We start from the raw sequence: 11829 nt of genomic DNA on the forward strand, positions 1-11829 counted from the left end.
TCCTCCTCAGTTTCCACGCTCTCCAATGTGCTCAGCTGTCCACTAAGTTTTCCAGGCTCCCAGCCAATTAACCTTTCCTGTTAAACATCTCAGTCACATTAAAAAAAAAAAAAAAAAAAAAAAACAGAACTATGGTATTGAACCTGGGGCCTTGTAGCAATACTAGGGGGAGAGGCAAAGTTAGTGTGGATAAGAGGCTCATGAAGTTTTTACGGCTTGTCAGAGATGAAAAGAGTCTTTTTATCTAGGAAATTATTTTAGTCTCGAAACAAAGCTCATGTGTTCATTTATTCATTCACTTTGTAAATTCATTCACACTACAAACAGTGAATGAAAGTAATCAGATGAACCTGGATTCAATGCCTGACTTTGACAATGCTTTGCCTGAACCTGTTTCCTCACCTGTAAAAATTAAATAATAATACTCTATTTGAGGGTTTTTCTAAGGATTTGAAATAATGTATATACAATTACTGGTGCATTATAATTTCTTAATAAATGAGAGCTATAATTATTACTATTATATTATTATTAATATTATCTCTATCAAGTAACACAAGCCCCCAACTCAATCCTCCATATTTACCTAAGGATGGTTCTTCTTAGCCAGCTTCTTTAGCCTGACAGAGAAAAATTCCCATTCCTACTAGCTTTTTATTGCCTCATTTCAACGATGGGAGATCTCACCCCCTGACAAAGACTTCTTCTTGACCAAAGTTTAGTCAGGCTCCTCTGAGCCCGCTTCTTGACTTGACTTTGCCTTTGGCTTTGGCCTACTCCCTTGACCTTGGCCGGCTGAGTCCAGTCTTGCATCCCTTGCCGTTGATAGCTGGGCACATTGGCCCACTTTAGCAAGGGTCCCCCTACCCTTAATGGCTAATCAAGTTCCTCTTAATAACTTTCCATCCACAGACCCCCTCACTCTGCTCATTAGCTATAAATCCTCAATTATTTTTGCTATAGTTGGAATTGAGTTTCCTCTCCCCTACTGCAAAAGTCTCAAATGAAGTCTTCCTTAACATTTTAACAAGTGTCAGAATAATTTTTCTTTTACACCCTTTATATCCACATATCTATTTCTGACTGAATGGTGGTGTCATTACCCATAAGGACAGAAAATGGAACTTCGTCTCCCATAGAGTAAGGATATGTCACCCAGGGAACGCCGTTGATCCCCTGAAGCCCAGCCACCGCTAATCTACATGCCGCATTGGACATAAACCCCATCCTCTGAAGCGGAACCACAGGGCTGGCCCCACTCAAACGCTTGAAGGAAGTGCAACTGGCCGTCCAGGCCAGACCTCCTCCACAGGTCGAGCCCCTGTCATCCAGAAAAGCTCACAGCTGCTCCTTCATAGTAGTCTCTGTCCCTGGGGCTGCCTGCCCTTGGGGCACCTGGATGGCCCGCTGGGTTGAGCATCTGAATCTTGATTTTGGCTCAGGTTATGATCCCAGGGTCCTGGCATCAAGCCCCGTGTCAGACTCCAAGCTCAGTGTGGTGTCCGCTTGTCCCTCTCCCTGAGGCCCTCCCCCTCCTTGTGCACACTCTTTCTCTCTCTCAGATAAATAAAATCTTTATATAAAAAAAAAAGAGGGGCGCCTGGGTGGCTCAGTTGGTTAGGCGACTGCCTTCGGCTCAGGTCATGATCCTGGAGTCCCGGGATCGAGTCCCGCATCGGGCTCCCTGCTCAGCAGGGGGTCTGCTTCTCCCTCTGACCCTCCTCCCTCTCGGGCTCTCTGTCTCTCATTCTCTCTCTCTCAAATAAATAAATAAAATCTTTAAAAAAAAATAAAATAAAAAGAAAAGAAAAGAAAAGAAAAAAACCCCCCACAAAGCCTGCCCTTGTCCTCTGTCAATTAATTCCTCTGATTAAACTCACCCATTTTTTTTTCTTAGTCCCTCAGACTCGCTGGCTGACTCATTCACCGCTCTGACAGCAGTCCTGTGAGCGGGGCAAGCTGCCCCTGCCTGCCGGGTCCTCCTCATACAGTCGCACCCGTCATGTTGTGGAGGCTTTGGCTGACTCACAATTTTGGAGGGCTCACAGCTTCTGCGTTTTCCTGCTGATAGCAATGAGCCGGGCCCTTGTTAAACACAGATTGCCAGGCATCTCCCCTAGATATTCCAAATCTGGGCTGGAGCCCAGGAATTTGGGTTTTTAAGAAACACTCCAAGGGATTCTTAGATTTAGGGAAGACTGGGAGACACTGGAATTCTCCTGGTGTCCTGACGGTTTCATGGAAGAGGACGCGGAGGCCCGTCGAAGAGCGAAGGCTCACCCGGGGGCCTGACTGCCCCGTTAGCAGCCCCAAGTCTCGGTTCAGGTTTCCCGCCGTCCGTTTGTCACCGGCCTCTGCCGGAGGAAGCAGGAGGCTCGGACGCCGGGAGCTGCAGGCGCCACGGCGGCGGGCTGGAGAGTCATCGCCTCCCCTAGTGCCGTGCGGCCGGTCAGCGGGGCGGTCTCCCTCCCGTGCTGGAAACCGGAGAGGAGCAGGCGCGGGGCAGGCAATGACTGCAGCTTCCCTGGGCTCTTTCTGTGGGCCTGTTCCCTGCCCTACGGACCACGAAGGCCGGCAGCGGCAGGGTCTCCAGTGACCTTGAACTAGAGTCACTTTATCCATCTGGACCCCAGCGTCTTCATGTGGAAAATAAGGTAATTGGACCAGACTAGGATCTCAAAACTTTTCCCAAGAAAGAGTCCCCTGATGGGCCCAGGAGCTAAGAAGGGAGTTAGAGGAAGGGAAGAGTTGGGGCTGATGGTGCAGAAGAAGAAGGGAAGGAAAGGAATCTGTAAGCAGCTCTCGGAGGTAAGCCATCCTGGAGCGGGAAGGGGACGCAGAGGGGAGACAGGACAGCTCCCTCTGCTGTGGGTTCCGGCCCCCCGGGGGACTGAAGGAATCCCGCTCTTGGACAACGATTGCAGGCCCCAACCGTCACCAGGTGACTCTCATTTTAATTTTTGTTAAAATGTTATTTCAATATGTAGAACCATGAAACAATGTATAAACTCCATGTTTATAGATTACTATATAACTGAAGAAAAAATAGAAATCAACTACCATAAAGGTAGTAAAATGCAGATCTGCAAATTAATTTAATGTGATAGGTAAGTGGATGGTAGTAGTGCTCTGAATCATAAAAATGTCAATTTGGGGTTAATGGTAGAAAAAATGTTAGCTCAGTTTTTGTTTCCGTATTGTGAGTTTGAAAATACAACTTCTGGGAATGCCTGTTTGCATACAAAACAGGAGTGTTAATATGTCCCTTTGTTTGTAGTTCAGGAGAAACAAAACTTTCACTTAACGAACACTGTAGGCGCGCAATGCAGATGTCACTTGAAAACTCTAAGGTTCTCTCTTCATTTGAAGATACTAGTCTGCATTCAGTGGACAACTAATCCAGTTACTGTTGTACTCCAGAACAGAACTGTTCTTCAGGGCATACTTCCTACTAAAATATTTTTTAATTTAATAACTAAAGGATGATATTATCAAAGACTGAGACCTCAGTGCACATCTACTGGAAATGTGGACATGGATGTTATGGGGCAAGTTACTTTTTAGTCTGTCATGCCTGTATTTTGTGGGTCCTGAGATGACTCAATTCTCCCACCACATTTCTGTGTTCAGTCTGCTGCAAAAAATCTCAGTGATAGAGCATACCATGAAGTCCACTGAATTTTGCTTGGTATAAACTCAAAGAGAGGCACAAATTAAAGGATAAAAACAAAGATTCTGGTGATATATTCCATTTCTCAGTTGTGATCCTCCAGATAATTCAGATTATGCTTATTATGACTGTTGCAGATTATCATCACAATGAAAACAAAAATTTAGCTTTTTTTTTTTTTTTTTACAGGATATATTTGCAGATTCTTGGGAAACTGTTCATGAACTCCGAGAAAGGTGAGACAAGAAGAAGTTAAACTCTATTAAGCCCAGCTCTGTCACTGACTAGCTTTCCATGGTTGGACAGGTGTTCACATCTCTGGGATTTGTTTCCTCAACTATGAAATGGTCCTGCAAATCCCATTTACCTCAGCAATTCACTCCGAAGTTGATGAGACAGTGTATACGTAGGTGCTTAAACAATCCTCATGCTGCTTACAGATGGGAAACACGATCACAGTGGCAGGGGCGTGTGGCCGCAGATTTACCTCCAAAAGCTTTAAAACGTGCTAGCCAGTCATTCCTGAGTAGCATGGGACAGACATGAGTGGCTCCTGGTCCTTGTGGTCCTCCCTGTCAGCGCCACTCCAGAGCAAGTTAGGATGGTGGCCATCACTTAGTGGGCTGAAAAGATCTTAAAAGCAATTAGGGCCTGTTCATTGCTTTCTGCTGCCCCCTTCAGTTTGGAAGTTAGTCTTGCACCAGATGGAGTCTGAGCCGCAAATGAGGAAACTGGCAGGATGAAGGGTGGTGGGCACCCCAGCTCAACATTCTAGCCCCTAGGCACCTCTGAATCCCACTGCCTGAGGCTTGTCCCGAGCTGCTGCAGGCCCTCAGGCTTCCAGGCCTTGTGTAAGCCCCTCTGTTCCTCTCTCAGTCTGCAAAATTCCTTCTCCCCCCGGCTTGGTGTTCTGGCTTAGTTAAGATGCGTTTTAGGCCCAGAGACCCCATAAAGTTTCCTCATGTCTGCTGACCTGCGGTCGAATGATTTCCAGCTGCACATTAGCCACTGAGGTAATGAAGGCATGCTCTGTTGCTCTAATTCCATTTTAATGACACAGGTCTATGTTAATTCTAATTCTATTTTAATAATTAGTTTTTGCATTAGCTTTTGAATACCTTTCAGGACTGTCACACTAAATAAGCAATGACTTCTTAAAAGTAGCTTCCTTGGGGCACCTGGGTGGCTCAGTTGTTAAGCGTCTGCCTTCGGCTCAGGTCATGATCCCAGGGTCCTGGGATCGAGCCCCACATCGGGCTCGCTGCTCGGCAGGAAGCCTGCTTCTCCCTCTCCCACTCCCCCTGTTTGTGTTCCCTCTCTTTCTGTGTCTCTGTCAAATAAATAAATAAAATCTTTAAAAAAAAAAGTAGCTTCCTTTCTTGTTTGCCACTCACAGCCTCATTATCCTTTAGAGTAGAGAAATAATTTCCAGATGAACCACATAGGGTGTACAAGGGAATCCAGTGGGGTCAGAGAAAAAAAATATTAGAACTTTAGAAAATTAGAATTTAATTTCATCCTTCTTAAATTTCAATTTTGGACAGTGTTTTACAATACATATAATATATTAGTGGGCAAGTACAGGTGTAGATTCATAAATAAGTATTTACATATTGTGGGGGAATGCTAATTTTATTTCATTTATTTATTTTGTTATTGAAGGGATACACAGTCATAAAAGTTTGGAGAGCTCTATTCTAGAGGAGTATTTATCATCCTATTCATCCTAGCTGTGTTTCACAATCACCAAGGGAGCTTTTCAAAAATTTTTATTTTGCCCCAAACCCATCCTGGACTCAGTGAGCCAATCTTCAGGAACAAAGCATGAAATATGTAAATTTTTAAAAAGTAACCCCTAATGATTTTGATGCAAACCCTCCTGCTAAAAATTACATTGTTCTCCAGACTGTAAGCTCACCAACGGCAAACTATATCGATCTATCTTGTTCACTGTTGTATCTACAGAGTCCAGCACACTGCCTGACATAGGTATTCATAAATATTTGCTGAAGGAATGAATGATAAACAAATGAACGTCTATCCAGAGACAGCCACAGATAACTCTTCCAGCCTTTTCATCCTCAATATTTTTATTTAATAGTTTTATGCTTTTGAGAACCCATCATACATAAAACTGAGTAGGTTTTAAATCAATTTTAGTAAACAGGTATTTAATATTTAAAGTGACTAAAGTGTTTTAGCATTGTTTAGCATTTAGTATTTTCTATTATAAATTGCACTATGTAAAAAAATCTTCCTACATATAGCTTTATTCTGTATGTTCTATTTTTTTTATTTTTAATTTTATTTATTTGAGAGAGACAGTGAGAGAGAGAGAACAAGAAGGGGTAGGGTCAGAGGGAGAAGCAGACTCCCTGCTGAGCAGGGAGCCTGATGCGGGACTCGATCCCCAGACTCCGGGATCATGACCTGAGCCGAAGGCAGTCGCTTAACCAACTGAGCCACCCAGGCGCCCTCTGTATACCAACTGAGCCACCCAGGCGCCCTCTGTATATCCTATTATATGCATAGGAGAGAGTCCTAAAAGTGGGATTTCTAAGTTAAAGATTAAGGACATATTAAAGGCTGTAGATACTTGGGAAGGGCAAATTAACATTGATCTCAGGAGCTGGAGACTCCTGTTTGAGGAGTAAGGGCTGACAGGGTTTTTGTGATGCAGCAGAGAGAATTTTCTGGAGCCTTGTGGTGTGGCCAAAAGACTTGGAGGTCTGATTGAGTTCTAGTCTCTGTTCTAGCATTTAGTGGCTGCGACACTGAGAGTCTTTAAGCTTAAGTTTCTTCACCAATAAAGTGACTGTTCACAGCTACATGACAGGGCTGTTGATTCCTTTAAACTATTAAGTGTTAGAAAATAATTAATATTTGTACTTGATATCGTTCCAAAGGGACAAAAGCCTTAGAGTCTAGGAGTGGCTCCCAAGAAAAGATTCCATCCCATCTGTCTTCTATTAAAATCTACTGTTTGCCCACAAGGGGGTTTGAATGCTGATTTCCCTAGGGTGGGGGTCCAAAAGTGCCACAGCTGCAGACTTGGGCCCCTGAAGATGGTTCAGAGATATTCAGGAACTTGGGCCAGCGGGCTGCCTCAGAAACACCAAGGGTCTCCATGTTTGGGAAGGTAGGTCTGCTGAACTTGGACAAAAATGATCAGGAGCAGACTGAGCACTCTGTTTTTCTCTTCATGGCATGCCAATAAAACCAGTCAGGCCAGTTCTCGTGGTGCCAAGCCACTCAAGGGAAACAGCTCGCCTCTCCTGCTCCTCAAGGACTGCCAACTCCAGAAACCACCAAGTGACAGCCTTTGGAATGTCTGGTTGGAACCCAAGACCATAGTCTGCATGTCATCTTGGGTATATGGCTCTTGTTCTCAGGCTTTGGTGTGGATAAGAATGACCCGAGAAGCTCAAACATATGTAGAACCCCTGCCCCACTCACTAGACACTCAGATTCTGCAGGTCTGGGTGTGGAGGCAGGAATCTGCATTTCCTTCAGTGATTCTGACGTAGATAGTTTGAAAACCAGGTTTTGGAAAACATTGGCATAGTACAAATAGACCTTGGTAGGGAAAGAGAAGATCTGGGTTTGAGGTGACATCATTCTACTTATACCAGCATAAACCTCAGAAGCTATTTCACCTCACTGGCTGTTTCTTCATTTTATTTATTTTTTATGTATTTCTTTTTGTTGTTGTTATATTAGTTTAGTTTACAGTTCAGTTTTTTGTTATACTAGTTTATTTGGTTATATTAGGTGTATGACGTAGTGATTTAACAATTCCATACATCACTCAGTGCCCATCTGTTTCTTCATTTTAAATCTTCATTTGCACAACTGGGAGAGCAAAACTCACCTGTCAGAAGGCTGGTCAAACTTACTTGTTAGAAGATTAAATTAGAGACTGTAGACATCGAAAGCACCACTATAACTCAAAGCATAGATTTAAGGTCCTGTCATTTTGGCTACCCCCTTTCACCCTAAGATAACGATGGACAACACCTAGCTAGTTAACAAGGCCCTCAACACAAGTCTCTGCCCTGAGATGCAGACTTGTTCTTTGTGCTTGTGTTCTGCTGGAACCAGGCAATGCTGGCCTCCCACCAGGCAATGTGTCCAGATTTTCTGCATGGCATTCCTTGTGCTCAGAGTTATGGCTGCTGTGACCGGTCTTGGGATCAATTTTGGGATACCAGTAAAACCTGCAAGTATGTGTGTCCCCTACGTGGCAGATCTGCCAATAATTCCCTCAACAAACAAGAATATATTTATTCCCCATATATTTTCAAAACGGCTGAGTCTCCTGAGATGGGTGATTTGGGGTGAGTCTATTGACAACAGGCAATTGGCATGTGGTATGTGCCAACCATTGCTCTGAACATTAAATATATCTCATCTTTATTTCATTCCTTTCAGCCGTCTTGAGAGGTGGCTGTTATCACCATTTTGAAGAGAGACGCAGGGAGTCTTGCCCAAGATCATACAGCTGGTAAAACCGTAAGACAAGGTTCCAATCCAGGTCTGCCCAACTCTGAAGTTTACACAGAACATTGACTCTACCTTCAAGGAGTTTGTGTTGTAATTAGGGAGACTAGGGAAATGGTGAACAGTATAGAAGAGTGTATAATTTAGTATTAAATTAGATGGGTGGGGTGTTAAATATCATTAGTGATTTGAGAGAAGTAAGCTACAATCACAATGCCAAGCACCTTGTGGATTAAGGGAATACAAACTGTGGTGTTAATCTGCCTCTTACTTATAAACCTAGTTCCAACTACAAAACATTCAAGATGCAAAATGCACTTTCACAAAACCCTCATCAACTCTACACCTAAATCTAAAGTGAAATTTCCAGCTTGTTTACCACTCCATACACCAAACCAGAATTTTCAGGAGATACATTATCTTAGGTGTAGATATATTTGAGATTTAAGTATTATCAATCTGCTCTTTACATCTTAAATTCAAAATTTTATAATTCAAAAATATTTTTAAAATACCATCACATTATTCTGACAAACTCCCACTCATTTCTGAGGGAGAAGATCCATTGCATTTAAACAGTGATGCCAGTTTAACTCAACATCCTCTTGAAGCTGTTGTAGCAAGCTTTCTTGGTTCCCATTTCTAGCTAAGAAAATAGTGGAGGGGGCTACACAGAACCAGTCTGAGGCAAAGCTCAAGCCAGAGCCCAGCCTTGTTGACTCCTTCTCAGTCACCTCACTCATTCCTTCTCAGACAAGAGTGAGTCCACACTTGTTTGCCCAAATGCCAGTTGTATTGCGAGAAATGGAAACTAAGTAAAGCCTAGAGAGTTTGGGAGGATGGAAGAGGAAAAAGAAAGAAAAGGAGGAGAAGAAATAATGGGGGAAAGAACAATGGAAAGAAGCAGAAGAGGAAGGAGGAAACAGGTTATTGTATTATTAAAGCTTGATGTTCATGGTCATGGATGCATATGCCTACATGCAGTACTTGTCTTACAAATCTTCCAGATTTGCCATATGGACAATGTAAAACAGCTTCACAGCAACTTGGCCTTTTGTGTGAAGATCTCATGACTCACTTGCCACGCTCCCTGCTTTGTAACAGCAAATTGGACTGCGGTCACGGCAAAGATGAATCTGCTACCTGCTGGGGTGAGGTGGTCAGATAATCAAAATTAAAGAATAGTCACCAGCAACTAATAACTAAAATCCAGAATTATACTTAAAACGTTATCATGCAGGAATGTTTTCTATTAGAAATAATGCCTCTATATAATATAAGCCAAATGCTCAGCAAAACTTGATATTCAAGGGTCCCAACCAGAAGACTGGACATACATGGACAAGGTGTGTGACAAAGATCATCAGATGAATCAAGTAAAACTGAAAATACATGTAATTGCTGTTTTTTTATGGTGATTTATAAATCCAATTTGCCAGATATTATTTATGTGATGAAAATAACTGATGTTTTTTTGTTTTTTTTTTAAAGATTTTATTTATTTATTTGAGACAGAGAGAATGAGAGAGACAGAGAGCACATGAGAGGGGGGAGGGTCAGAGGGAGAAGCAGGCTCCCTGCTGAGCAGGGAGCCCGATGCGGGACTCGATCCCGGGGCTCCAGGATCATGACCTGAGCCGAAGGCAGTCGCTTAACCAACTGAGCCACCCAGGCGCCCAACAACTGATGTTTTATATTTATCCAAAATGATATTTTAGGGGGAAAAATGCCTCACTTTGCGTTGTTCCATGATTGTGGATGTTCCTACTCTTTACCTATATGGTAACTGATGGCGTTTTTGTTTTGCCATAATTTTTTTTTTTTTAAAGGTTTTATTTATTTGACAGAGAGAAAGACAGCCAGAGAGGGAACACAAGCAGGGGAGGTGGGAGAGGGAGAAGCAGGCTTCCCGGCTGAGCAGGGAGCCCGATGTGGGGCTCGATCCCAGCACTCTGGGATCATGACCTGAGCCGAAGGCAGACGCTTAACGACTGAGCCACCCAGGCGCCCCCATAATTTTTTTTTTTTTATTGAAGTATACTTGACACACAATGTTACATTAGTTTCTGGTGTATAACATAATGATTCAACGACTCTGTATGTTACACTATGCTCACCACAAGTGTAGCTCCCATCTGTCACCATACAAGGCTATTACAATACCACTGACTTTGCTCCCTATCCTGTGCCTTTCATCCCCGTGACTTATTCATCCCATAACTAGAAGCCTGTACCTCCCGCTCTCCTGCACCCATCCCCCTAATCCCCCCCTCTCCTCTGGCAACCATCAGTTTGTTCTCTGTATTTATGGATCTGTTTCTGCTTTTTGTTTGTTTATTCATTTGCTTGATTTTTTAGATTCCACATATAAGTGAAACCATATGGTATTTGTTTTTCTCTGACTTATTTCACTTAGCATAATACCCTCTAGGTCCATCCATGTTGTTACAATGGCAAGATTTCATTCTTTTTTGTGGCTGATATTCCATTGTGTATATATACTGCATCTTCTTTATCCATTCATATGTCTATGGACATGGGCTGCTTCCACACCTTGGCTATTGTAAATAATGCTGCAACAAATATAAGGGTGTATATATCTTTCTTGAATTAGTGTTTTTGTTTTCTTTGGGTAAATATCCAGTAGTGGAATTACTGGATTGCGTGGCATTTCTTTTTTTAATTTTTTTGAGGAAACTCCATAACGTTTTCCACAGTGTGTGCACTAATTTACACTTCTACCAACAATGCACAAGAATTCTGCTTTTCTCCACATCTTTCCCAATACTTGTTATTTCTTGTCTTTTTGATACTAGCCATTCGGACAGGTGTAAGGTGATATTGTGGGTTTGATTTGCATTTTCTGATGATTAGTGATATTGAACATCTTTTCATGTGTCTGTTGGCCATCTGTATGTCTTCTTTGGGAAAATGTCTCTTCATGTCCTCCGCCTATTTTTTAATTGGATATTAACTTCTTATTGGATATGTCTTATCCAATAATAAATATCCAATATTTCATATCTTATGAAATATCTTATTGGATATTTGCTAATATCTTCTTCCATTCATTAGGTTGCTTTTTTGTTTTACTGATGGTTTCCTTCATTGTGTAAAAGCTTTTCATTTTGGTGTAGTTCCAATAGTTTATTTTTGCTTTTGTTTCCCTTGCCTCAGAAGACATATCTAGAAAAATGTTTCTATGACCCATGTCAAAGAAATTACTGCCCATGTTTTCTTCTAGAAGTCTCATGGTTTCAGGTCTCACATTTGATGGTCTCTAATCCATTTTGAGTTTATTCTCTGTATGATGTAAAAACAAAGTGGTCTAGTTTCATTCTTTTGCATGTAGCTGTCCAGGTTTCCCAGCACCATGTGATGAAGAGACTGTCTTCTCCCCATTGTATATTCTTGCCTCCTTTGTTGTAGATTAACCATATGAGTGTGGGTTTATTTGTGGGCTCTCTATTCTGTTCCATTGATCTATGTGTCTATTTTTTTAAATTTTTTTATTGTTATGTTAATCCCCATACATCATTAGTTTTAGATGTAGTGTTCCATGATTCATTGTTTGTGCATAACACCCAGTGCTCCATGCACAACGTGCCCTCTATAATACCCATCACCAGGCTAACCCATCCTCCCACCCCCCTCCCCTC

The 11829-nt window shown here is 42.4% G+C and overlaps 1 long non-coding RNA gene across 2 annotated transcripts; it reads left to right on the top strand.

Moving 5' to 3' along the window:
* The first annotated feature begins 1989 nt into the window (after positions 1 to 1989).
* On the top strand, positions 1990 to 9662 carry LOC115942167 (uncharacterized). Of its 2 annotated transcripts, none has more exons than XR_014147128.1 (3): positions 1990 to 2654; positions 3860 to 3906; positions 6894 to 9165. It is a non-coding gene; the product is annotated as an uncharacterized LOC115942167 (long non-coding RNA). The 2 variants fall into 2 exon arrangements; XR_014147127.1 differs by lacking the exon at positions 6894 to 9165 and adding an exon at positions 9178 to 9662 and having other exon boundaries at positions 1993 to 2654.
* Positions 9663 to 11829: the final 2167 nt, after the last annotated feature.

Source organism: Leptonychotes weddellii, chromosome 7 (genome assembly GCF_054177405.1).
Source record: "Leptonychotes weddellii isolate Sample4059 chromosome 7, ASM5417740v2, whole genome shotgun sequence".
NCBI lineage: Eukaryota > Metazoa > Chordata > Mammalia > Carnivora > Phocidae > Leptonychotes > Leptonychotes weddellii.